The 27923-nt window shown below is 37.4% G+C and overlaps 1 protein-coding gene and 1 long non-coding RNA gene across 4 annotated transcripts in view; one reads left to right on the top strand and one right to left on the bottom strand.

Moving 5' to 3' along the window:
* LOC5566409 overlaps positions 1–27923 on the bottom strand; it is a 718065-nt gene that overhangs the window by 249778 nt on the left and 440364 nt on the right. The window lies entirely within an intron of this gene.
* On the top strand, positions 23636–24281 carry LOC110674052. Its single transcript, XR_002498601.1, has 2 exons — positions 23636–23896; positions 23962–24281. It is a non-coding gene; the product is annotated as an uncharacterized LOC110674052 (long non-coding RNA).

The raw sequence follows: 27923 nt of genomic DNA, 5'->3' as shown, positions 1-27923 counted from the left end.
GATGGAGAATCGCGTATAACTAATGAAAATGGTCTATTTTAATATTTCAACAAATTTTTTTACATTAAACTCGATACAGTAATACCTCGATATAACGTAACCTCGATATAACGTAACCTCTTTATAACGTAACTCGATATAACGTAATTTTTACCTCGATATAACGTAACTTTTTTTTTTGACCCATTTATTTTTACATTTTTTATCAAAAACATGGTTTATGAACTGCTATAAACATTTTTCAAGATTCTAACACCAACCAATATTAAATCAAGCAATTAAAGCGTTTACTATCACTGAATACAGTCATAAATCGATATCGAAATTTCTCGACGGATTCTGAGGATGCCTCAAGATATTCCGACAATAATTGCTCCATGGCTTATGTTAAACTGTCCTGGTATTCATGTATAAACTTAAAACCTATTCTTAAAATAATTCCGACAGGGATATTCAGAAATTCTACAAGTTGATATTCATGTGTTATTTCTCCAGGATACAAAGTGAATTCAACTATGCATTGTACAAACAATTCCACATATGATACCTTATACTTTTACGGAGTCTAGAAATTTATAAATTATTTCAGCATTTTTTCATGAATTCTTCCAGCGGCCTTTTTAAAGAACAATCCAGTTATAATTCTTGGAATGCTCCACAAATTATTTAAAAAACCGTACAGGTATTCGTCCAAAAACTGAAGAACAATTTTCTTGGCATTTCTTCACCAATTTAATTATGGTTTTCTGCAGAACTTTTTAAATTTTTATGCAGAAACCATTCTATATACTACTTTAGGTTCTTCAAGGATTCTATGTGAAATGAAATCTGTCATTGAAGTTAAGACCTGAGGGGCCTGTTCGGGTTTTAAAAAAGAACGCGGACTCGTTGACGGTCGAAACAGAAGTGAGCAATAATTTTATTTCAATTAAAATGAAAACATAAAATGCAACCTAAGCAGCAGATCGGCGTTGACAACGGCCTAGATTCCACACGGGTTGATTGCAGCGCGTGGTGCAGCGTCAGCGCATCGCAGGCGATGGGTATCCGGTGTTATTTTGATGATTCGAATGAATGGGTGTTAACTACTCCCCTTTTGAAGTGTTGAGCCTCCTGGATCAACGACTGGTAGAACTGTATGTGTCAGCAAGTGTCGGTGGTTGATAAATGTAATGTAGCGGAGTGGCTTGTGGTTTTTCTTGAGGTGTGATGATGTTAACTGAAGCTGTTTGTTGATGTGCCTTAACGAAGATGTAGAATCCTAGTAGAATGATCAATGTTGTGGTGAATGAAATCCTCCCCACAATGACCACGATGTTACATCTGTCTTTGTGTGCAGATATTCCAATTTTTTTGATGTTTTTCAGATGAAGTTGGTGTATTCTGTTAATGCCAACAGTTTGATAAGTTTGGGTCCTGGATATGTTTAGGTCGGTTGATGGTGCAAAGAACGGTTGTTCTACGATTCTGGTTACAGCGTTTGTAAATGTAAAGTTCTGAAAGGTGATAGAACAGTTTTCGTATACGATGAGATATGAGCCTCGTAACTGTCTGTTCGTCGCTCCAGGAGATATTTTCGATAGGTACACCCAGAACTTGTCACTTGTTCTGTCCACGTGAGATGATGGTATGTCAGCTGTCGAAGCTCCTGTACCACGAAGGATTTTAGAGGGTTGATTGGACGCCACAGCCTCATCGTCTCGTCTTCTCTTTGGGGAATTGGCATGACCAAACTAGAAGAATCGAGGAAGCGGAGATAGCACCGCAGGAGACAACTTGTTCAACTGGACTTTAATTTAATGTCTGATCTTGGCTATTAAACTGTCTCTAATCTCACTCTTCCTTTCCTCAATTAGTTTTTGATAGGTATCGTTCGCTTCAATTGCAGCTGCATTTTCGTTCGCTTCAATTGCAGCTGCGTTTTTAAAATGAGCTTTGCTCATCAATTCCCGACGTTTGTTTCGATGCTGACAAACAGATGGCTACGCCGACTTTGATCGATGACAGGCGAGTGATGACAGATCTCAAACAATGCGAGATTGATTGTTGTCTGATATTGTTCTACTCACACAAGCTCATGTACTACTGCACGTGCGGGGGTGATGCACAAATTAGGTAACACTCCAAGGGGGGGAGGAGGTCAAGCCAAGCGTAACAAGCCTTAGGAAATTTTCGGAGGCCTCATACAAAAAACGTGACAAAAGGGGGAGGTGGTCAAAAAATTTTAGATTTACCGTGATATAATTTGTGTACCATCCCTAACGGTTGCTTACCTTTTCTATCGATGATGATAGGCAGCAATGATGTCACGACGATGTGAAATTGCAGGTGGAGTGCTGGTGGATTTTTCTAGCACTATTATTTTTGTAGCACTATTAAGAAAAATATCTGCAAAAGTCCTCGACAGCCACGGAAACCTCCAGTGCTCATTACTTAAACTTTAACGCAGTTTAAATCCCACCTCTTGAAAATGAGAAAACCAAACCCCGGACCGCAGTTATCAACTGGGAAAGGGGGCAAGAAAAGTTTATATTCACTTTACCGAAAGTACTCATTTGCTCGTTTTGTGTGCTTTCAGGAAGTTACAGCAAGTTGCAAGTTTCCCAAACAGAACGAGGAAGAAAGTATGTGTGGAGTTACTCACCCAACAAAGAAACGCTCCTCGGAACAAATCGGACAAAGTTCGCATACCAGTCCGGGGAGGATGGAAGCAGGAGGTGGGCCGAATTGACCATGTCCGATGCAGAGCGAATGAAGACAAATTTTGTTTGCACTGGAAAATGTGCATTTGGCGAAAGTGGAATCTTTCCGAGAGTTTGTTTGGGTAAGAATGGAAGAAAGTTCCGAATGCAAATGGGCGGATGTACAATAATGGATCTTACAGTGAAATTTGTATTAGTTTGGTACGTGACCTAGAAGTTAGACAGCACATGTCTACTTGAAGGTTTAAATTGCCATTTTTGCAAGTAAACTTTTTTGTAATATAGTATAGTGTGTTTCAATAGAAACACCACAAGTTTCAAAAATTTGAGTTTTAAGTGACGAAAAAAGTTTGGTATTTTATACGCCTATGAATGAAGATTGCATCTCCATCACATGCTTCATCTAGTCGATTATTACGACAAACAAAAAAGTTTGGATCTTTTTTGAGATTGGATCCAGGTTTCAAATAAGATTCAATATTAACTGCTTTATGTATATTATTAACTGTAAGAAAATTAAACAGCTCTCTTCCCCATTCAAAGAACGAGCATTCCTTACTTCTTTCACTAATATCTCCCATCGTCATGACAACAGACGCCACGACTTCAGAGTCGAATACTTTCCATTTGATTCTCGCCTACACCGACATTTTTCCTACTTCCTTCCGTAAGTATGCCAACAAAACATGTTGAACATTCCCACTCCACCATAAAACCAAACCAACAACCATCACATCCGGGCGGTCCATAAAAACAAACAGTTTCACTGGTTTTTTTTTCCGAAAGTATGGGCCCATACGAGAGGAAACCAACAGGATGTGAGTGAGGGAAGAAAACAACAGCACAGTTCGGGCAGAGTCGATGGGCCGGAAAATGGTCTCTGTTTCGTCTCAAGAATAATCTTCCCCCCACCCGTACGAGTTGACGGAAAAAACAGAAACAATACGAGTTCTCGTTCCCTCCGTATGGAACGGGCTGGAAAAGTTTCTTGTGGGTTCGGTATACCGCCGCCGGAGGCACGATTTATTTTCCACCCGCTGATGCTGGTTGATCGAGAACGGATTGGGAGTCCAGAAAATAAGTAAGAAGCTTACCGGGGGTGGATTAGGGTGTTTCCGAATATTCCAGGTGGAATTTTTCATCATTCCTAATCCGATATAAATGAAAGAGGCTTCGATTAGCCCCAAAGCAACAGTTTATGGGAGAATGTAGGCAAATCTATTGCTCGTTTTGGTAAGGAAAAGCACGTCACTTCCAGAAACTAATTGGCATTGAGGAGCTTTTGTCCGATTGGCATGGCAGTGTGAGAGAATTACCAATGCCACAAGTGTTTACTAGAAGAATGCTAAAGAACAAATTTTAGTAGTAATCAGCAAAATGTCCTCACCGGAACAATCAAATAGAAACAGCCTTCTGTTGATCCGGGATTTGACTGCAATGGGTATTTAGCTTTAGAATGGCTCATCCATGTCGGAGACAGTTCGTACCTGTTCTCATTATCCATTATTCCTGGAGAAGAACGGAATTTCCACTCCAAGAAAAAGGGAAAATTTTCATAAGGTTACGATAGGAAAACTTTCCTACAGTCAATGAAATAGAATTTTCCTCGGTGCAAATGAATTCTGGTAGGCACAGTTTGGTACCTCAGAGAATGCTGAGAGCATTTGAAAGATAAATGAGTTGGCTACTTGAATTGGATCATGATTAAACGAGGCATGATATATTCATTCTTCTTGTTCTTGAGAGCCGAAAGCAATTAATGCATGTTAGGACATGAGGAGGATCGAAATGAACAACTTCGCATCTACTAATTATTGCTGCTATTAAATTAAGGCAAATGCTTATGAATTATTTGCAAATTTGATGGGCAAATGTTTGCAACTCTAGTTGTAGTCATCCTATTTATTTCTCTATTCCTTTCCTATTCCTTTTTTATTCCTTTCCTATTCCTTTCCTATTCCTTTCCTATTCCTTTCCTATTCCTTTCCTATTCCTTTCCTATTCCTTTCCTATTCCTTTCCTATTCCTTTCCTATTCCTTTCCTATTCCTTTCCTATTCCTTTCCTATTCTATTCCTATTCCTTTCCTATTCCTTTTCTATTCCTTTTCTATTCCTTTTTTATTCCTTTCCTATTCCTTTCCTATTCCTTTCCTATTCCTTTCCTATTCCTTTCCTATTCCTTTCCTATTCCTATCCTATTCCTTTCCTGTTCCTCCATGATTGATCAGACCAACCGATTTTGCATAGAGAACCAATCAATTTGACTTGGGACTAGCTAACCATTCTCAATATGCACAAATCAAGCTTTAAAAAGTCAATAATAGTGCCGGCCACGTCCTTAAGATCATACGAAATGAGATGGAGATTAGTTAGGCAACTATTGTTACTTACAGACTATTGCAAACATTGCAATCACCCGAAATACTACTTCCTAATTAAAGTTCTAGACTGCACATTCAAATTGGTAAACAGTTCACGCACAATGGAGAACGTTCGTTGTTTTGATAAGTATTTGCCATTTTAGTATCGTTTACACATCATACATGCCCTGATGTTGTAGGAATCACTCGTGACGTAGTAGCAAATATATCCCGCGGGATATCTCTTGGTATCGGCATTCCACATCGACACAGCTGCGTCAAATCATCCCCACGTTCGTAAACAAACTCCTCCACCACTTTTTCGGTAGTTCACACATGTTACCAAAAACCATTCCTCACCCTTGTCGTCAGCCCATTGTATTTTTCCCTTCAGAGCCCTGGAATTCTCAACAGAACATTCTTACGTGGTGCGTGATGAATGACAGCAACATCACATTCAGCAAACATCATACCCTCAAGAAGCTGCCATGGCACCGTATCATTTACACGATCTGGCGCCAAAATGGAGAAATTCTCACTTCCTGTGTTATCCATCACCATTCGTCAAGCGCAACAAGACGACAACCGAGATGATGGCGTTAAGGATGATGATGATGATGACGATGCCTCTGTAGACGAAGAAGAATAGACGTGTCAAGTATTGGGTTCTTCCCAATGCCAAAAAAAAATCCGTCATCTGCCACCCACTACTTCACTTCTTTGTCCCAAGACGGCCGACATGTGTAGCATGTTTATTTTAACGCATTTCAAAAAGATCATAATTTAAGGATCATGACAGCTTACATTGCTCAACTTCTAGGAAAACATTCCCACACGCAAGTTAGCTGTACTTGCATCTTCAAAGCATTTGGTACATGTCATTTTTCAACTAATCGACTAGGTTTCATTTTTCACAACCCATCGATTATCCACATACCACACAACTTGAGCAACTTATTTTGTTCTCATGACGAAGCGCATTCATGCTGAGAAGCTTCATATTTCAATTCCCATAAAGACAATTTCTACTTTTGCCTTTGCACTGATTTGACCCGACAGTGCAACGGCCCAGCGAACACACATGTAAACGTTTACCCATCCGTTTGGTAAACGCCTTCTTTTAAATTTGTATTCTATGATTGGTTAATTGATATTGGTTGTTTCAGCCTTCTCGTAATATAGTGGAGTACTAGATTAAGCTCGAGGTTAGCTGTAAGATTGACTTCAAAATAAAAGACAGAACATAATCAACAACCATAGAGTCAAGTTGACTAATTCCGATATGTCCTTTATGGTATCATACCAGATGGCGACCGGACTGGTTGACACTTTGTGAAATATTCACAGTCAACAAAGTTTTAGTGGAAAAACTGACAAAGTCTTAGTGGAAAATCAGACAAAGTTTTAGTGGAAAAACAGTGATATTATAAGTGATAATGGGCTTTTTCAGTAACGATGAGATTGTTGCCAATGCATCCACGCCCGAGAACACAGTAATTGCATCTACACTCGTAGTGATTGTGGCAGTTTTAATTCTTTTCGTCATAATGAGGATGTACACAAAGTACATGCAAGGAAAAGTGAAAGAAGAAGCGAGGAGAGAAGTACAATTAAGTAACCTCCGCACAGTTTGAAAAGGTTAAAAGGTGATTACGAACAAAACATTCTTGGTTCCAGTACAGTATGTGTGCAAATGAAAATCTAATACCGCCGTACAGTGCACAATTATGTGAGCATTTTGAGAGTTCACGGAAAAAGTTATTTCAGAAAAGTGGAAAAGAATGACTTTACATGGTTCAAGGTGAAATTGCGAGTCGTGTAAATTTGAGATTTTTTGCGGTGGAGCAGTGGTGCAACAATTCAACGTACAGGGATGGTGCCAGTGTCCAGTGATTCTAGGCAGCTTAATAAGAAGATGATGCCTGCTTGCTGCCGCGGAGATTCGTGGTTGCGGAATGCGGACCAGTTCGTACGTAAGATGATTCCGGCTTACCGTCGCTGAGGTTTGTAGTCGCGGACCAGTCGACTAGATGAGGTCAGTGTATCTATTTCTCTACGTGCAATTACATCACTATTACATCACCATCATATGCTGATTTAGGAAAAATTATTATGTAACACATAGCAAGCATCACAAATTTATTGTTATTTTAGTAATTTCATTTATAGTTAATAATTTCCAAAGATTTAATAATCTTGAATTTCAAATGAGTGAATATGAAAAATTAAAACATTTATATAATTATATAAAAAAATCAATTAACACTCCTCTCACAGAGAACACCCTGAGAGAGAAATCAGATTCTTGTAAGGAAATTTATGAAAATTTGCAAATTTATTTTAGTGAAAACTCTGTGGATGAAATTTTAATAAGTAATGCAAAAAAGTGGTATTTAGAAATAAATCAAGTTTTAAAAGCCAAATTAGATAATTTAAACACCAAAAACCAGTTGGACGAAACTACGATCAGTATGGTGCAACCGGAAGTGGAACGTCAGTTTGACGTTAAACAAGCAACAGCGCTAGTGCAGCCCTATGATGGTAGTGCGGCTGGTTTGGAATCGTTTATCGATTCTGTAAATTTTTTAAAAGAATTGATTCAACCTAACCATACGGCAATGGCCGTAAAATTCCTTAAAACACGTTTAACAGGAAAAGCTCGCTGTGGCTTTCCAGATACGATAGTAACAATTGATGCATTAATTGAGCACATTAAAATAAAGTGTCAAGATACTTTAACACCAGATCTGATTGTTGCAAAATTAAATGCAACAAAACAGAGAGGGCAAATATTAAATTTCTGTGAAGAGATTGAAAATCTCTGTAGCAAACTCGAAAATAGTTACATTTCTCAAAAGGTCCCGGAAAATGTAGCAAAGGCAATGACCACAAAAGCAGGCGTAAATGCTCTCATTAATGGCATTAACGCTAGCGAAACTAAACTAATCCTAAAAGCTGGCAATTTCTCTTCGATTAGAGAAGCCTTGCAAAAAGCACAAGAGAGTGCTACTGATAATACATCATCGCAAGTTTTCAATTTGCGGAATAAACAATTTAACCCAAATGAAAGGAAAATGAATTTCCGAGGTAATGGTTTCAACAGAAACCGAAATTTTGGAAATTGCTATAGAGGAGGTTTTTCTCAAAGACCCCAAAACAATTATTATCATAACTCTTCGCGTGGAAGATACCAACGTGGTGGTTACCATAACGGATACAATAATCGTGGAAGATTTAATGATAATCGTCCACGATATGACAACCCTAATCGAGTATATGTGGCAAATGTGGATCAACCGTACGGTCCACCACAAAACCAGAACCGCGATGCTCCAAACAGAGCTGCTCCCCAACAACAACAACAACAACAAAGTCAAAGAAATTTTTTAGGTCAGTGTTAACCATAAACCTTTCTGCTTCTAATTTTATCGAGATTGGAGTAGAAATGGCAAATTCAGTTTGTACTTTACTTGTAGATTCCGGTGCGGACATTTCTATATTTAAAACTGACAAAATTTTAACAAATCACAATATAAACTACAAAGTTAAAACAAGAATTACAGGCATTACAGAAGGAGAAATTGAAACAATGGCAATAACAGAGACAGTGTTGAATTTTGGAAATGGGATAAGAGTTAATCATTCATTTCATTTAGTTGATGCGAATTTTCCGATTTTAACAGATGGTATTTTAGGAAGAGATTTTTTGTCTCTTTTTAGATGCAATATTGATTACGAATCTTGGCTTTTGAATTTTAATATTGATAATATAGCTGTATCTGTTCCAATCCAAGATACAGTAAATGAGAATTACATAATTCCGCAGAGATGTGAAGTGATTCGGAAGATCAAAGATTTAAAAATCACGGAAGACATGGTTTTATTTTCTAAGGAAATTAAGCCTGGTCTTTTCTGTGGTAATGCAATAATTTCACCAACCTGTCAGTATGTAAAATTTATGAATACTACATCACGACCCATCAATGTTTCAAATGTTGACCTAGAATTTATGTTAGAACCATTAACCCGTTATCAAATATTAAATACTAGAAAAAATAATAAACCCGATGACACACAGAAAAGAAATAATGAAATTTTGAAGGAAGTTGACTTAACAAATGTTCCAGATTATGCAAAAAATGATTTAAAACAATTAATTACAAAATATACAGATATTTTTTCACTACCCGATGAACCAGTAACTACAAACAATTTTTACGAACAGACCATTAATTTGAATGATCCAGTTCCAACTTATATACCAAATTATAAAACTATTCATTCTCAAAGTAATGAAATACAATCCCAAGTTAATAAAATGTTGAAGGATAATATTATTGAACCCTCAGTATCCTCATATAATAGTCCAATACTCTTGGTTCCGAAGAAATCAACAGATGATAAGAAAAAATGGCGTCTTGTCATAGATTTTAGACAACTCAACAAAAAGATTTTAAGTGACAAATTTCCCTTACCAAGAATTGATTCCATATTAGATCAGCTTGGTAGAGCGAAGTATTTTTCAACTTTAGATTTAATGTCGGGATTTCACCAAATCCCATTGGATGAAAATTCGAAAAAATATACAGCTTTTTCGACCCAATCAGGTCATTACCAGTTTACAAGATTGCCGTTTGGACTAAACATTAGCCCAAACAGCTTTCAAAGGATGATGACAATTGCAATGTCTGGGTTGACGCCAGAACTAGCATTTGTTTACATCGATGATATAATTGTTGTAGGTTGTTCAATGCAACACCATTTACACAACTTATCAGTTGTTTTTGAAAGAATTCGAAAATATAATTTAAAATTAAATTTGTCAAAATGCAAATTTTTTAATACAGAAGTAACGTACTTAGGGCACAGAATAACCGATAGAGGTATTTTGCCTGACAGTAGTAAATATGATACCGTAAAGAACTATCCAGTTCCCAAAAACAGTGACGAAGTCAGAAGGTTTGTAGCTTTTTGTAACTACTACCGGAAATTCGTCCCAAATTTTGCAACAATTGCATACCCGTTGAATCAATTGTTGAGAAAAAACATAAAATTTGAATGGTCATCAAAATGTGAAGATGCTTTTAATGCTCTAAAATCATTTTTGATGTCACCAAAACTATTACAATATCCAGATTTTAAGCAAACATTTATATTGACTACCGACGCATCAGATGTAGGATGTGGTGCGGTATTATCACAGAATATTGATGGCAACGATTTACCCATAGCGTTTGCCAGTAAAAGTTTTACGCCTGGAGAAAAAAATAAATCAGTAATTTTGAAGGAATTGACAGCAATACATTGGGCTATCGATTACTTCAAAGCTTATTTGTATGGACGTAAATTTGTAATTCGTACAGATCATCGTCCATTGGTATTTTTATTTAATATGAAAAACCCAACATCCAAACTGACCCGGATGAGATTAGATTTGGAAGATTTCGATTTTACTATTGAATATATTCAAGGTAAAACAAATGTTACTGCCGACGCGTTATCACGTATAGTAACGACGTCAGATGAATTAAAATCTAAAAGTATATTTACTGTTAATACACGAGCCATGACAAAAAGAAAACTGAAAGAGTCTAAACGTAGTCAGGAACTACCTGATGAAAACAAAAGTCAAAACAATGCCGTTAATAATAAGCCTGATCAACTTGTTATTTATACGACAGAGAACCCGACTGAAACTAGAAAACTACCAAAACTTCGAAGTGCAATGGAAAATGAGAATTTAATTTTTACATTACATGAAGCATCACAAAAGAATAAAATAATAATACGAATTACAACACAACTGCAAAGTATAAGACAAACATTAGTGTTTGCACTTTCAGTGTTAGAAAAAGAAATGCAAATGAAGAGAATTACAAAAATCGCGCTATCGAGTCATGACTGTATTTTTGAATGGGTACCCAAAGAAACATTTAAAGAACTAGTTTTGAAATCTATAAAAAATTTGCAGATAATAATATATAATCCACCCAAGTTCATTAGTGATCTTGATGAGATTAAAAGAATATTTGAAAATTACCATCAAACACCGACTGGAGGACATATAGGTCAGCACAGACTATACCTCAAGTTGAGAGAAATTTATAATTGGACAAATATGAAAAGTTCAATAGCACAATTTATAAAGGCCTGTGAATTGTGTAAACTGAACAAGATTACCAAACATACAAAGGAAAAATTAACAATTACAAATACACCGTCTAAACCGTTTGAAGTGGTATCTATTGATACTATAGGACCACTTCCCAAATCAAACAATAATAATAGATATGCTGTAACGATACAGTGTGAATTAACTAAATATGTAGTTTTAGTCCCTATTCCAACAAAAGAAGCAAACGTAATTGCTAAATCTTTAGTTGAAAATTTTATTTTAATATATGGAAAATTCTTAGAGTTAAAATCGGATCAAGGAACTGAATACAAAAATGAAGTCCTTGATCAAATTTGTAAACTATTACAGGTTAAGCAAACTTTTTCTACAGCCTATCATCCTCAAACGATTGGTTCGTTGGAAAGAAATCACAGGTGTTTAAATGAATACCTGCGAAATTTTGTCAACGAACATCAGTCAGATTGGGATGATTGGTTACAATTTTATGCATTTACATATAATACTAGCCCACACACTGATCATGGTTTAACACCATATGAATTGGTTTTTGGAGTTAAAGCAAGAGTACCACACGAAACATACACAGATAGAATTGATCCTGTTTATAATTTTGATCTCTATAGTAAAGAATTAAGATACAAACTTCAAAAGTCACATGAAATAGTTAAACAAAAATTACTTGAACAAAAACAAATACGAAAGGAAATAAATGATCGTTCGATAAACCCATTACAAATCAAGATAGGAGATATAGTTTATTTGCAAAAAGAAAACAGACGTAAATTAGATTCATTTTATTCAGGTCCATATAAAGTAAAATCAATAACAGAACCAAATTGTGAGATCATCAATTTACAAACAAATCAATTATCTTTAGTTCATAAAAATAGGTTAATTAAATCCTAGGAAGTGTTAGTTTTAAAACCGAGCCTAATCTCAAAAAAAAAATAATGAAAATCAAAAAACAGTAAAAAAATGAGATAGGTCAAAATTCTTAGCGCAAGCTGAGAAGTGAGAAATTCGGATATTTAATTAAGCATTTTTTCTTCTTGTTTTTGAATACATTTACCAATATTCTATCAAAATAATATAATCTAACATTGTAAAGGAGATTGAAACAACATTTTTTTTTTCATTTATATCACATATGTTGACAAGAATTGAATGTCTTCACTACGTTACGTCATTCACCCAAAGGGGGATGGTGTAGCATGTTTATTTTAACGCATTTCAAAAAGATCATAATTTAAGGATCATGACAGCTTACATTGCTCAACTTCTAGGAAAACATTCCCACACGCAAGTTAGCTGTACTTGCATCTTCAAAGCATTTGGTACATGTCATTTTTCAACTAATCGACTAGGTTTCATTTTTCACAACCCATCGATTATCCACATACCACACAACTTGAGCAACTTATTTTGTTCTCATGACGAAGCGCATTCATGCTGAGAAGCTTCATATTTCAATTCCCATAAAGACAATTTCTACTTTTGCCTTTGCACTGATTTGACCCGACAGTGCAACGGCCCAGCGAACACACATGTAAACGTTTACCCATCCGTTTGGTAAACGCCTTCTTTTAAATTTGTATTCTATGATTGGTTAATTGATATTGGTTGTTTCAGCCTTCTCGTAATATAGTGGAGTACTAGATTAAGCTCGAGGTTAGCTGTAAGATTGACTTCAAAATAAAAGACAGAACATAATCAACAACCATAGAGTCAAGTTGACTAATTCCGATATGTCCTTTATGGTATCATACCAGACATGAATCAGTTCTTAGCGTTAACCCTCTAATACCCAAATAATTATTTTTTGACCTAATATCATTTTTTGATCCTAATATAATTTTGTTTGAATGCCCATATCTTTTATTTTTAATTTTTTTAAAAGATGTTCTTGTTACCGATTTTCGATAATAATAAATAGTTAAATTTTAGCATAATTTTTTAAGATTTTTTCGTTTGAAACATATTTTATTTTCCCTGTAACTAACGGAAAACAATTTTCAAATGAAACTAATGACATGATGCTTTTTTCAATGTAAAGTAATTCTATTTTTCAAAAATTATTCATGCATACAAATATTTTGAAAGTCATTCAAACTTTTTAACTTTCTAACTTTCTAATTCTTAGATGGAAAAATCATTTTGATTTAGAAGTAAATATATCTGAAAGGATTCCCGCCTAAAGGCGAGACTGGATATTAGAGGGTTAACGAACCGGAAGAATTATGTCGTTCGTCTTAGTGGCAAGGTCCTTGTCAGGCCCTTCAAGCAAGCAGACTCTACGCCGTGTTTGGAGCGAGAGAGATAGTTTGCGAGATGACGAATGAAGACTTCACTCGCTCACATGGTGTGCCACTTACCTAGTTCGGTTCGGCAGTGATGTCACATCTACGAAAATTTCCGTAATTATAAAGTTTCTATGAGTCTCCGGAATTCATAGATAAAACCTACGACCCGTCGAGTCTAGTACACGACACTAAAACCGACGTTACAGTTGAGGTCAGAATACACATAACTGTCAATAGACACAAGCTCTAGTAGACTTGAATTGTATAGTATTAAATTCGGTTTCCATATACTTATGGAAAACAGCTCGAAGATTCATTATCATAAATACAGAGGCCTATAAGATATTTTTCAAAAAAGAAATTTGTTCGTTTGGCTAGAGACAACCTTGATCAATACCAACTCATAGGTTTTTAGCAAAATGGAGCCACTTATGACACTTTATGATTTACTCTCATCCCATAGTTTTCGTTTCAAAATCTTTCATCACAAATCTATTGAACTCGATGAATGTATGATAAAATTTAAAAGTGTGCTTTCAATTTCTCTATAGTAAGGGGTGGTCTACTTATAAAGTACGACAATATGAGGAATTTTTTAAGACCCCCATCATAAGACTTTTTTCACATTTTTTGTAGGCCATACTGTACTTTTGATTATTAATTTGAACGATACATCATGTCAACCATCGGGATTCTTTTTTAATTTGAACTTTCAGTCACCCTACCGCTGTGTTTATGGTTGTCAGTCCCGAGACTACACTTGAAGCCAGGATAACAACCATGGGTATTAACTCAACAAGGACTGTTAAAACAAAGACTCACATGAATTCTGATTACTAAACAAATTTTATAGCTTGATCGATTGGTGGTCTAATGGCTACCGCTTCTGCTTCATAAGCAGAAGGTCATGGGTTCAATCCGTCCCTTTCCTCGTACTTTGTAGTTGTATCTTTTATTTGCTTCTATCTACCACTCTTAATATATCACTGTTCATAACATTTGCTAGAACCCGAGACGGACGGAAATGAACCGTTTCCCTACGCTTCCATTATTTCGTCATTATAGCAAACCTTTCCTTACGCCTGATACATAGGCAGTCTGCTAACCAAACCAGCAAGCCGCTCTGCCATAAAAATTACCCCACCCCTTCACCCTTCCCGCATGAACTGGCGTAGATGCAGTGGTATATACGGTCTACCGTGGGAGCCAGTTGAATGCATCAACAACTCCTTCCCCTTCCCCTCATTGGTCTGCATTCTGACGTGGCAAGCGCTATTGTCGCCTAAAAATAGAAGATCACCAGCACCAGCAGTCCCAAGCAGTCATCTGGTTGGTTCCTTGTGTAAGTGCAGCTGATCTGGCGATACTGGAGTAGCAACCACGGGTGGCCAGTCGAGCTAAAGCTCAAGCTTTATAGCTTGATCGATTATGTTTGCTAAGGGGCGAGCCTTCGCAAAGATGTAAGGCCCTATGAAGGGTGTAAATAGCGAGACTTATTAATCACACTCGATTTCTATCAATCTCTGAGGAATCAAAACAAGAACTGTACAGAAATGCTTCATTACCTATCAATGAAAATGGAGTATTGTGTTATGCACTATACACTTAGAATACGGGTAATGCCACAATAGACCTAAATAATGGTCGCAATGGCGCATTCGAACAGAAAACAAACTCTGAAGAATTCATCCAGAAGGAAATATAGCGGAAATTCGAAGCAATTCCCGATGGAGCTCCAAAAGAATTCCCGGATAAAATCTGAAGGAACTCCCGGAGGAATTTCAAAAAATTCAATGAAAAACTACGAAGAAATTCCATGAGGAACTCTGAAGAAATTTTTGGTGGGCCTCCAAAGGAATTCCTGCAGGGACTCCGAAGCAATTGCTGAAGGAACTGCGGAATCATTATAGGAGAAACGACGAAGAAATTCTTTAAGAAATTATGGAGGAACTCTGGAGAATATCCTGGAGGATTTCCAAAGGAATTTTTGGAAGAGCTCCGAGAAATTTACGCAGGATATCCGAAGAAGTTTTTAGGGTACACTGAAAGAATTCCTTGAAATGCCATGGAAAAACTCGTAGGAGTTTTCGGAGGAATTTATAGGGGACCACTGAAGGAATTCCTGGAGAGAAACTGTGAAGCTAATTCTAAAGAAAATCCCCAGAGGAATTTCTGGAGGATATCTCCGGATAAATTCTCTGAAAAAACTCGAGGGAATTTCTGGAGAAAATACCCGAAAGAATTTCTTAATGAAATCCCCGGAGAAATTCCTGGACGAAATCTCCGGAGGAATTGCTATAGGAATTCTCCTAAGGAAATTCTGGTGAAAATGTCCGGATGATTTCTTGGAGATATCTCCTAATGAATCCTTGAAATCTGGAGGAACTGCTGGAGATAATTCTTGGAGGAATTCCTAGACGAAATCTCAGCATGAAAATCTGGAGGAAATCCCCGGAAGAACTTCTTAACGAAATCTCCTGAAGAATTCCTGGATGAAATGCCTGAAGGAGTTCTTGCAGGAAATCTCCGGAGTATATTTTGGAAACCCCGGGGAAATCCCCGGCGAAGCAGAAAAGCAAAGGAAAAATACTTCTAGAACGACGGAGGAAAAAAAAAACTCCCCGGAAGCATTTCTAGAGGAAATCCCCGGTATTAGGAGGAAATCCCCAGAACAATTTCTGAAGGAATTCCTAGAGAATATCCCAGGGAAATGTCTGGAGGAAATCTTCGGAGAAAATTCTGGTGCAAATCCATAGAAAACCCTTAAAGTAATTTCTGGAAAAAAAAAACCCAGGGGAGTTCTTATGGAATATCTCCGGAGGAATCACTGGGGCAAATTCCTGGAAGCAATCTTCCGATGCATGATCAGAAAAAAAATCATCGGAGGTATTCGTGGAGTAAATCATCGAAGGAATTCCTGGAGGAATTTCTCGGAGGGATTCCTGATGAAAATTCTTGGATTTATTCCTGGAGGAGATCTCCGGAAAAACTCTCTGAAAATATTCTCTAAGGAATTTCTAGGTAAATTCCCAAAGCAATTTCCTAATGAAATACCCGGATGATTTCCTGGGCGAAATCCTCGAAGAAAGTCCTAAACGAAATCCCAGGAGGTATTGCTATTGGAATTCCCCTGAGGAATTCCTGGAGATAATGCCCTGAGGAGTTCTTGGGGGATGTCTTCGGAGGAATCTTTGAAATCCTCGGGGGAATTTCTAGAGGAAATGAAGAATTACTAAATGAAATTTCCTGAGGACGAAATTCTTGTGAGAATTGCTGTTGAAATCCCTTAAGGATTTCCTGAAGAAAATCACCAATGGAGATATTTCCGGATAAATTCTTGAAATCTCCGGAGGAATTCCTGGATGAATTACCCGGAAGAATTACTATAGGATTTCCCCTAAGGAATTCCTTGCAAAAATCTCTGGAGGAGTGCTTTAGGTTTTTCCCGGAGGAATTCCAGGTAAAAATCCCCAAAAAAAATACCTGAAGGAAATCTCCGGATAAATCTTCTGAAAAAAAATCTCCGAAGGAATTTTTGGAGATAATCTTTGGGATCCTCGGAAAATTTATCAATGAATCTTCAGAGGAATTGCTATTGGAAACCCCCTGATGAATTCCTGGAGGAGTTCTTGGCGGAAACGAGAACGGTCTACGACTGATAGATTTTTCCGGCTCCAAGAATATGGCCATTCGTAGCACCTATTTCCAGCACAGTCTCCCGTATCGGTACACCTGGAGACCACCTCAGCAGACATAATCGCAACATTACCGACGTCAGAACCTATCGTGGCGCTCAACCATTGTGGTGAATTGCGCCCAAAACTATCCGTCATCAATGATGTACGGTACCGAAGCCCGCCCCGGTACAATCTAGCGCGACCGAAACAACCGGATGTCGCAATTGCGTACGCGCAGCATCTTGAGGCAGCGTTGCCGGATAAGGGCGAGCTCGATAGGGCCCCTCTTGAGGACTGCTGGAGGACAGTCAAAGCAGCCATTAACGACGCTGCCGAAAGCGTTGTTGGATATGTGGAACGGAGCTCAAGAAACGATTGGTTCGACGAGGAGTGCCAGGAGGTTTTAGAGGAGAAGAATGCAGCGCGGGCTGCAATGCTGCAGCATGGTACGCGGCAAAACGTGGAACGATACAGACTGAAGCGGCAACAGCAAACCCGCCTATTCCGGAACAAAAAGCGCCGCCTGGAAGAGGTGAAATGTTAAGAGATGGAGTTACTGTACCGTTCTCAAGAAATGCGGAAGTTTTATCAGAAGCTTAACACATCCCGCAAAGGCTTCATGCCGCGAGCTGGAATGTTGCGGGATAAGGATGGGAACATCTTGACGGACGGACGCGAGGGGATCGAAAGGTAGCAGCACTACGATGAACACCTGAATGGTGCAGAAAACACAGGCATAGAAGACCAGGACAGCGAAAGCGATGGCTACGTCAGCACAGCGGTCAGTGGAAACCAACCAGCTCCCACGATGGGGGAAGTTAAGGATGCCATTCAACAGCTCAAGAACAACAAGGCTACTGGCAAGGATGGTATCGGAGCCGAACTCATCAAGATGGGCCCGGACAGGTTGGCCGCTTGTCTGCATCGGCTGATGGTCAGAATCTGGGAAACGGAACAGCTACCGGAGGAGTGGAAGCAAGGCGTTATGTGCCCGATCTACAAAAAGGGTGATAAACTGGAGTGTGAAAATTATCGTGCAATCACTATCCTAAACGCCGCCTACAAAGTGCTATCCCACATTCTCTTCCGTCGTCTATCACCTATAGCAAACGAGTTCGTGGGAAGTTATCAAGCAGGTTTCATCGACGGCCGCTCGACAACGCACCAGATCTTTTCGGTGCGGCAAATCCTCCAGAAATTCCGTGAGTACCTGGTCCCTACGCACCATTTGTTCATCGATTTCAAGGCGGCATACGACAGTATTGACCGTGTGGAGCTATGGAAGATCATGGAAGAGAACAGCTTTCCCGGGAAGCTCGCTGTTCTCATTTTTTCTTGTGTGCCGATGAAAAATGACTGATTTTTTATTTTCAAAAAAATATATCCCAAAAACTAAAAAAACATACATCGCTGAAAATTTGACAGTAGACGTAAAATTTTCTGAACTTTCAAGAACAAATGAGAACAGCAATAGCCCCTTTGGTCCCGAGGCTTTCAAAACACAGAAAAACGGAAACTATTGAGTTTTTTTTATGTAAAAAAAACACACTTTTTGTGAAGTTTTATATTTTTCCTGAAAAGTCAAAATCCTTAGCCTTCATTTCGTCCAAAAAGATTGAAAATCGGTCAAGCAGTTCAAAAGTTATTAATTTTTTAAAAAATAAAAATTTAGCAAAATCGCGATTTTTCCGGTCAATCTATTTCGGAAATGGTCACCCTAATCAAAAAATCCAAAAATACGTGTATCCTTATTTCGGATAAGGAACAAAATAGCAAATTTTCACGGTATTCGGTGACCCACTAGATCGGTTTTTCATGGAATGGTTGATTTTAGAATCTGTTATGTACTTTCAACTTATCTTAAGAAGAATAAGTTCAAATTAAAAATTATTGACAGGCCAAAAATAGTCATGATTCGTTTGCAAAAATTCTTTTTGATCTAAAAATAAAAATTTTGGGTATTTTTGCGGCACAGATTTTTACCAAGATTTTTGGAACATGACTTAAGATAAAAAATATGTTTTCAGCCGAAAACACAGATGAGAGTCGGAAAAAATGTGGCAACGGTGGTAGGTCATTTGGCATAAAGTCGTTTGGCATAAGGCCGTTTGGCATAAAGTCGTTTGGCATAACGGTCGTTTGGCATAATGGTCGTTTGGCATAATGGGTCTGAAACCAAGAATTTCTCAATTTTTCGTATTTATGTTTCTAATGAATCTTTCTGATGACATCAGGTTTGTTTTGGAGTCAAGTAATACAAAATAACACTTTATTCAACAATAATTCGCTCTTGAATAAGTTTAAGCACATTTAAAGTTATTGCCAATAGCATTTTATTATTTATCCAGAAATCTTTTGAGTTTGGCTATTGCAACAAATTCTTGCACTGAAGTTTTTTTTTTAATATTTAGCACAAATTTACCTTTCTTTTGATTGTTCTTTTTTTTTTCTAAATATGATGTAACCATAATTATAGATAAGAGAACTGTTGATTTAAAATTTCAAAAAAAAAATCTCCTTTTTTGCATAGGCTGTTCTTTCAAGCTATATTTTTTTAGTATTTTTTTTGTTTCCAACTGACAAAAAAGCGGCAATCAGCGAAAAGAAAAATCAATTACTGTAGTTATTTCAATGGGTTGTGCTACTTATTTCTGAATGCCAGTTCCCCGAATATCCCGTTTCCCGACTAGCCCACTTCCCCGAACAGTTTTTAGCACTCATAATTGGCTTGTTTAAGGGTATCCAGTTTCTTACATATTCTGAATCTTCGTTAAAAATTGAACTAGAATCCAAAGCTTCGCAATTTTTCGTGACCTGGAACTATTTTGAAACATGTTTGAAATTAGTATGGAAACACTTTTGAATCACCCCTCGGTAAACTTTACTTTGGGACGAGTTGTCATTATGTAAAATGAAATGTCATTGAGTCGACGGATTGAAATCTTTTGTAATCATTGATAATATCAACATTAAGATGGGGGGTCCGTAGCCTTGAGGTTACGCTTTCGCTTCATAAGCGGAAGGTCATGGATTCAATTCCCAGCCCCTCCAAAAAATAACCCGTCCAGCCACCAGAATACGCCGCACGGAGGACCGTGCATAGGGGAGCACATCCATCCTCCGTCAGTATCAGATGGTGACTGAGACAAATTGACCCACTTCGCAGGCAGCTAGCCTCAAACGACTCAGGAACACGGCAAAATGAACCACCGCAAGAGCAATGGACTATGGCTTATGGAAATCAATTGGACCAACAGCAGAGCACTCTCCTATCTGGTCGGTGTGAGAGCAAAAGAGCAGAAGAGAGTGAAAGCAGATGTAAATATAGATTAGTTAAAAATAGAACTGTATCGGTAAGGAAGATACAGATAAAACTGATTCCGGCACAGTAGTGGCCACGAGCACGGAGTGCCTTAATAAAAAAAAAAAAAAAAATCAACATTAAGATATCGAAGTGCAATAAAATCGTGTTATACTTAGAAAAATGTGCTCTTTCGATCAAGCTACAAAAAACGGTGAATTTTTCTTTACTAAACAACCCAATTGTCGTTACTTTATACATTTTAGGGTGGTGAACGAACTGGCCATCCAATATGCACCCTTCTTTATTTAATTGGCGGTTCTTTCGAGTTTTACCTTCCTCAGCATTTTTGCCAAAATGTGTAAAGCCGAGAATGACAGAATACTTCCTTCTTTTGACTGTTTATCGTTCTTCCTCGTCACCACTTTTCGGGGAAACTAGTCATTCGGGGAAATGGCAGTCGAGGAAAAGTAGCACAATCACTTCGATGATTCTGAACACACTTTTTTATGTCTTTTCGTTTTATTATGCCGCAATTACTTTTGGCGTCTATTCTTCTATTGGGTTAATTATAATGTTTGCCTTCTTTCAAAAATAGGCTGTTCTTTCTATTCATACTGCTTTAAATTTTATTATTTAGTAATGCTAAATGTTAACCAATTTTATATTTTGCGGTTTTAACAATTCTTGCCAGATGTGTTGTTCGAATGGTAATTACAGTACTGGACAGATTAAAGTACGCATTGGCCGTTTCTCCATACTAAATGGTCAAGTTTGGAGATCTGAATCTCAGCTTCTAGTGGTCCGATTGATCCGAAATTTTCACCACAGCCTAGATATAACATAGATTTTACTCAATTGGAATATCACTGTATTTGAAACACAATCTTTTGAATTATTTAAAATCTCTCAATTTGCGAAAAATTGCATAATTTTATTTTGAAAATATTTTGAAAGCAATCAGTTTTACCGAAAAACGATGTTCTGCAAACTTGTGTGTCTCATCAAATTGCAATTTTTTGCAGAAGGATATATTGCTCTAAATATTTCCATTTAAAAATTATCTCCATATAAATATTTTGTCATTTTTATAAAAAATTTAGATTTGCGATAACATAAAAGTTTGTTAATGAAAAACTATGAATTTCTAGCCTATCAAATTTGAGGTTACTTTCAAGCTGCGGTGAAAATTTCAGGTCAATCGGACATCTAGAAACCGAGATAGAAGCCTCCAAACATGACTATTTTGTATGGAAAAACGGCCAATGCGTACTTTATTCTGTCCAGTACTGTACTTTAGAACAAGCCAATATTCAACATTTATTTATTTTTGGGCAAACGCGTGATCTCCCTCCGAGATATGGTGGAAAAATTATTATTTCAATCACAAATTCTCCCTTCTCTCGATAATAGACGGTGTTTTTTATGTACACTTCCAAAATAAGAATTAATATTGAACAGTTGAAAAATTTTGCCACGAATATTTTCTTTTAAAGATGTGTTGTTCAATTGAGCTAAGCTGTGAACAGATTTTTTTGCGTTAGAGCCTTAAACATTTTAAACGAAAAATAATCGGCTCTCGTATATAGGTTATTTTTGCATTAAGTCGCATTGATAGATCTTTGGATAAGAGCTTTTGATATATTGCAAAAACAATCCATTCTTTTATCAAGTTATTTTTAACGAGTGTTACGTCCAAACTGGGACAGAGCTTGATCTGTAGCGAAATATTCTATGAGCGTTCCCTTGATGAATAACTGCGAACTTTCTTTGCCAATTTACTGTTTTCATATATGTATATCGCAACAAGCTCAAAGATACTTTATGTTCTCAGGTGTAGAGACCCGTCACGAGTTTCATTTAGATGTGCTCTCTAATGTCACAACAATATTTAAAATTCTTAGCTTGGAAAATCTCTGAACGAACACCACGCTTGTTTAGAACCAATCAATTTTTTTTTGCTATGGGCTCGGTGGTGTTGATCTTTATTAAAGCTTAAAAATGCCGATATTTATTCTAAGTCATTCATTATGCCAAACGGCCATTATGCCAAATGACTTTATGCCAAACGGCTTTATGCCAAACGACCTTATGCCAAACGACTTTATGCCAAACGGGGTACAATCTGTGGCAACACTGACTCGACAGACATGTTATAATTCATGCTGGCGAACCGGTTCCGTTGTCGTTCCGCTATCATTCCGTTTGGGCCTAAAGTCCCGGTAACGGTTTCAAAGGCAGCTAAACTAATAGGACAGGTGATTACTTTATCATCTAGGTAAAAGTATCCTACAATTCTCTATTTTTAGGTGCTTATCGTTGGAAGTCTTCAATAAATGCTGGATTGTTGTTGTTTACATGGGATCGTTGCATTAGGTAGATTGTTCGGGCGCATTTGAAGAATCATTGTTGACATCAGATGATGAAATTGGCAGAAGGCTCCACAGTCCTCCACAGTCTGCTGCTTGACGATGAATCGGTTCGAGTGAAATAGTGCTCCAATAATCGATTTCGGGGATGGTGTACTTGTGAGTAATTCGACTGGGAGCTCGGATATGTACTACTGGACGAGTTTTGGACGTAATCGGACACAGAAGACGCATTTTTGAACGATTCTTCTGACCCCGGTTATCCAATACCGCAAGCGGAGAATGTTGAACAGTAGTTGTATTCTAGAAGAGAGAAGAGTTTGAGAAGTTCACGATCTTTAAGGGGGCAGGATCCGTCATTGATTTTGGAGTTTTGAAACGCAGTTTTTTCGTTCAAAATCAAGAAAATTCACAACAAAATATGTTCATTGTAGGTATTCTATTCTCCATTCGAAACGCAGTGAACACATTTTCATCGAATAATTTTTAGTTTGGAACATAAAAACTGCTTTTGAAGCTTCGATGATGACGATGACGGAGCGTTGAACGTTAAGAGTTACCGGCATAACGCGACAGTCTTCTTTTTGTACATTAACCTAAATCTAGGTCAAATTTCGGGCGAACGCGAAAATGGCAATATTGGCAAAGAAAACCTTCAGTAGCTCTTAGAACACTAAACTGAGAAGCAGACTCTGTTCCAGGGAGGACTTAATGCCAAGGAGATGAAATAAGAAGTTAGTTAAATCTGCAGAATCAATGATCTGAAATTCTGACATCACTGCGTTTCAGTCAGTCCATCTGCGAGAGGTGGATTCACGATTCGGAAGCTCGAGGTGCTTTTGTTGTAGTATTAGGGATTTTGGCACGTTTCAACGCCAGTCTCGCTTTTCTCAGAACTGCGGGCTCTTTTCAATTTCTAAGTTCAACGTGATGGAGAGAGTCGAGTTAAGCCGACCCCTGCTTCACCCCTTCCAGTCGTCCGCAAATAATATCTCCCGTAGATTCTACTCAGCAGCAGCAATAAGTCGCACTTTCGAGGCGACGACGACGGTAAGAGCTTTTGTTGTCACTCGTTGATTATCATCACACGCATATTGTTTTTCCACAAACACAAGCTCGTTGTCACCTCTGTATCAACGCCGAGAAAACTTTGGGAGACGTACTTGCGACTTGGAACGAAATCTTGTTTGCTATCAAAATAGTGCCGCCCGTCGTGGCTTCAAAGTGATGAATGCTCAAACCTGATGAAATCACGTTGCCTTTCCATCCCTAGGACATCGTTTTATTCGCATCATCCTGCTCCTAATCGGGGTCATATGGCTTCTCCACCGGCTCACAGAGGTCCAGTTTTCTACGACAGCTGGCAAAATCTAATAACTTTACACATTTCTAGTTGGTCTTTGTTTACCAAACATTCATCTGCAATATTAGAGAGTTAAACACATATACGAAAATTTCAAAAGAAAAAATCCTACCAAGCAAATCATTTGCAACCTTTTGTCCTTTTCACCTTTCGTATATCAACTTTTTGAAGTATTGTCTATAAGCCAACCAAACAGGGTCTGCTACCCTAAAACGTGTTCCACAACACTTGTCATGGTCAAAACTTGTCAAATATTGAAAATGCGTAAATTTCTCCATGATTTTTTAACTCTGTACCACTGTGCCTCTGCACTGTCAGCAGATGTCGACCCGAAAAGACGACGACAAGCAGGAACGACTTTGCAGTAGGTACCTACATACCTACATGCAAGAGCAAACCTTTCGCCATCGGTAACCGCACGTGTGTCGGTAATGAACTAGCCACAATTTAGCACATGTAGAACCCCACCGCCGGCCGCCATAACGGACAGGGCCAAAATGGGTAGGATACAACCAAAGTAAAATTTATCGGAAGCACCCTTTGCTTCCCAGCTGGAAGTCCAGTGCCAGGGGATGCACCTTCTGAAGGAAACCGAACGGAATAGAGTTGTGAACCGATGGTCGAAAAAGGGTTGTCGTTTTGTCGTTTTTCCGAACGCTATTTTCCCGAATGCCACTTCTTCGAATACTCTGTTTCCCCCAAAAAAAAATTGACGAAAACGGTATAGAATTACTGGTAGGATTTCGTTATTGGAAGGTTAAAAAATATTCTGTCAGTGAAACTTTTTTCATACATTTTGTATTCAACAGTTCTGGCTGCATAATAGGCTTTTCATGATGTAATTTTTTTTCGGTAATTCTTGCCGGATTATATTCGTTTCAGCTCGAATGAAATCGTCGGCATGTCTAGTTTTTCGACAGTTATTGTTTTGTTTGTAACGTTCACTAATTTTGAGTTATTTCGGTGGGTCACTGGGTAAGATCGGGTAAAACGACCTCAAATTCATTTGAAATTAACTTATTTGCAGTTTCTTATCGTAATAGGCTGTTTTTTTATCACGCCAATCTGTCATGAAACGACCTATGACTGAAGTATGTAGTGCGGGAATAGTCATTACGCAACTAAACCAGTACTGTAATGATTCATTACGCAACGCTTTCTCATTACGCAACTGTTTTCCAAATAATCGGCTTGCTGCCCTTCCAAAAGTTCAGTGATACTACGAGTTTCTCCCAAAAAAGGACTAAACCACCAACTGCAGCTGGCTGTAACTTTCCTCCAGCACCCGTATAGACTTCTGCTCCCGAAATCAGGAGTCCACCTCTCGCACAGCAGGAAGAAAAACGAGCTCGGTCAATTCATGTATGTTCATAATCAACTTTCGACCCGTTTTTCCCACATGAATAGCCGCTCCTCCAGCCACCTCAGTTTCGTCCTTTGACGAGACTTCGGTCATCCTACCCGAAAAACCCCGCATCAGCCAGCGAAACTTCCCCGTTTTACGTCCGTGGTAATAAATTACAGGTCATAGTTTTAACCTGGTGGTGTGTCTGCACGATGCGCTCCTAAATTTTACTGCCGCACCCTGGAGTTCTGGGGCGGTTTTGTAGAATTGCTGGAAAATGCTGGTTCACATTGCCACGGTACGGTACGTTACCAAACCACCATCAGAACACCACCGGGTTAAGTTACGGTTTTGAATCGGGGGTGGTTGAAGGGTAGGGGTGCCGCCGGTCCCAGACAATTGCACTGTTGAATGGAGGTGATCATCAAAGAGTCAACTGGCAGCGCATAGTAGTTCTATGTGTTCTACAAAGTGGTCATAAATCATCTTATATAAGGTACCGTGGGGTAAGTGGATACAGAAAAATTAATAGTCAACTTCATTGTTATGTACAGCTAACGTGAATAATGCAATTCAAACTTTTATCTGTGGATAACAAATAAGGGACTAATATTCTTTAAATCGTCATTTATTTCGATTTTTCTGATTGTTATGTATTGAGTATGAGCGACATTCAAATTTGCGCCGAATGATCCACTTGGGGTAAGTGGATCACCAATAACAAACATCTGTTATCAAAACAAATGTGGTTTAATTATGTATAGTACGAATGATAATACTCTCGTTCTTGTTATTAGTGCTAGTAATGTTACATTTTAATGCTTTGAAATTAAAAAGTATCTTTATTTAATCAAAATTTATGTATATACATATTTTATACATTAGTTCACAATAATTCGAAAAAAAAATATTGTAGCTATAATAATTTGAAGAAAATTCATCAATTTCTACACATAAGTTATAAAGAAGTATTGTAGGATTATTCTTAACAATGTTTTATATAAACATTCGTAGTTTAAAAATATTAGCTACATTTACTTTTGAATAACAAACTGAAATCCTTTTATTCTATTTATGAATATATTTGTATCATTTGTCTAGAACAATTTATATGGTCAAATAAGGTACGATTATATGCTTTCAATTGGAAAATTTGTACAGTAATTTCGGGTGAAATTGATCATTTTTCACTGTTTTCTTGGTATGCTTTCTAAAATGTTATCAATATCATACAACTAAATGCAGGAAAACAAGTACGACGGTGTACCTCATTGGCACATGTACCGAAATTGTTTAACAAATGTGATGTTAGTGCCAAAAATCTGGTCCAAAATTAAAAATCGGGGAATCCCATTTCGGGGTGAAATTGATCACTTGTCAATGTTATTATTGTTAGTTTCAAAATCAACTTTACATACTAAATTTGGGCCTCCTGAATCCAAATATGCGTGCCAAATTTTTAACGAGACAATATTTATGGAAATAATCAATAATTAAATTTGAAGAATACCACGAAAAACGCCTAAATGTAGGCAATTTCCTAAGAAGAAAAATGAATGTTGCAGAAAATTGAATTTTTCAACAAAACAAGCAAATTGGTAAGAGTTTTGATAGTAAAATCTGTTTTGGAGATATATTGTTAGCATCCTCACAAACTTTTAGGTTTACATCATGGTCAAATCCTTGTTTAGAACTAGAAGTTTATAGATGATGATCAATTTCACACTAAACATGAATCTAGAATTTAACATTATTTTCATAGAAATAAACATTATGTGGCACAAAATACTTCACTATACACAATTAGACATTATTTAAGACAAACAACGTTCATTTACTATAAGTTGGAATGAGCTTGGTGCACTATTAGTAAGAAATAAAATCGCGTGACACGGTGATCAATTACACCCGAATTAACGGTATATTTTGCTCTTCTGCAACTTAGCTTAGATAAACCACGAAAAGTTTCGTGTAAATTTTAAAATTATCACTTTTTTATACCAGAAAGGTTAAAAAAGGTTAGATTAATTCAAATGTTCTATGGTCAATTTGACAAATTTAAACTGGGAATGAATAAATTTAAGGGCAAACAACATTTGCGGATACTAAAACTTTTTAAAATTATCGTAAGCAGTCTGCCAATACATAATAATAATACTTGATCCACTAACCCCACTCCATCAAAAAGTAGGGGTAAGTGTACCATGTCCAATATATCTGTATTTATTTATAAAAATCACAAATTTTTCATTGTGATTCATTCAATTAGAACTGAAAGGCTCACCACGTGTAGAAAAAACTAGTAGTATTCGACTTTAGACAGAGATACAGTTGATTTTTGATTGATGGAAAACAAATTTAAAATTAAT

The sequence above is a fragment of the Aedes aegypti genome, chromosome 1, assembly GCF_002204515.2.
Source record: "Aedes aegypti strain LVP_AGWG chromosome 1, AaegL5.0 Primary Assembly, whole genome shotgun sequence".
Lineage (NCBI taxonomy): Eukaryota > Metazoa > Arthropoda > Insecta > Diptera > Culicidae > Aedes > Aedes aegypti.
The sequence above is the reverse complement of the archived record's forward strand: the minus strand, read 5'-3'. Positions and strand labels throughout refer to the sequence as shown.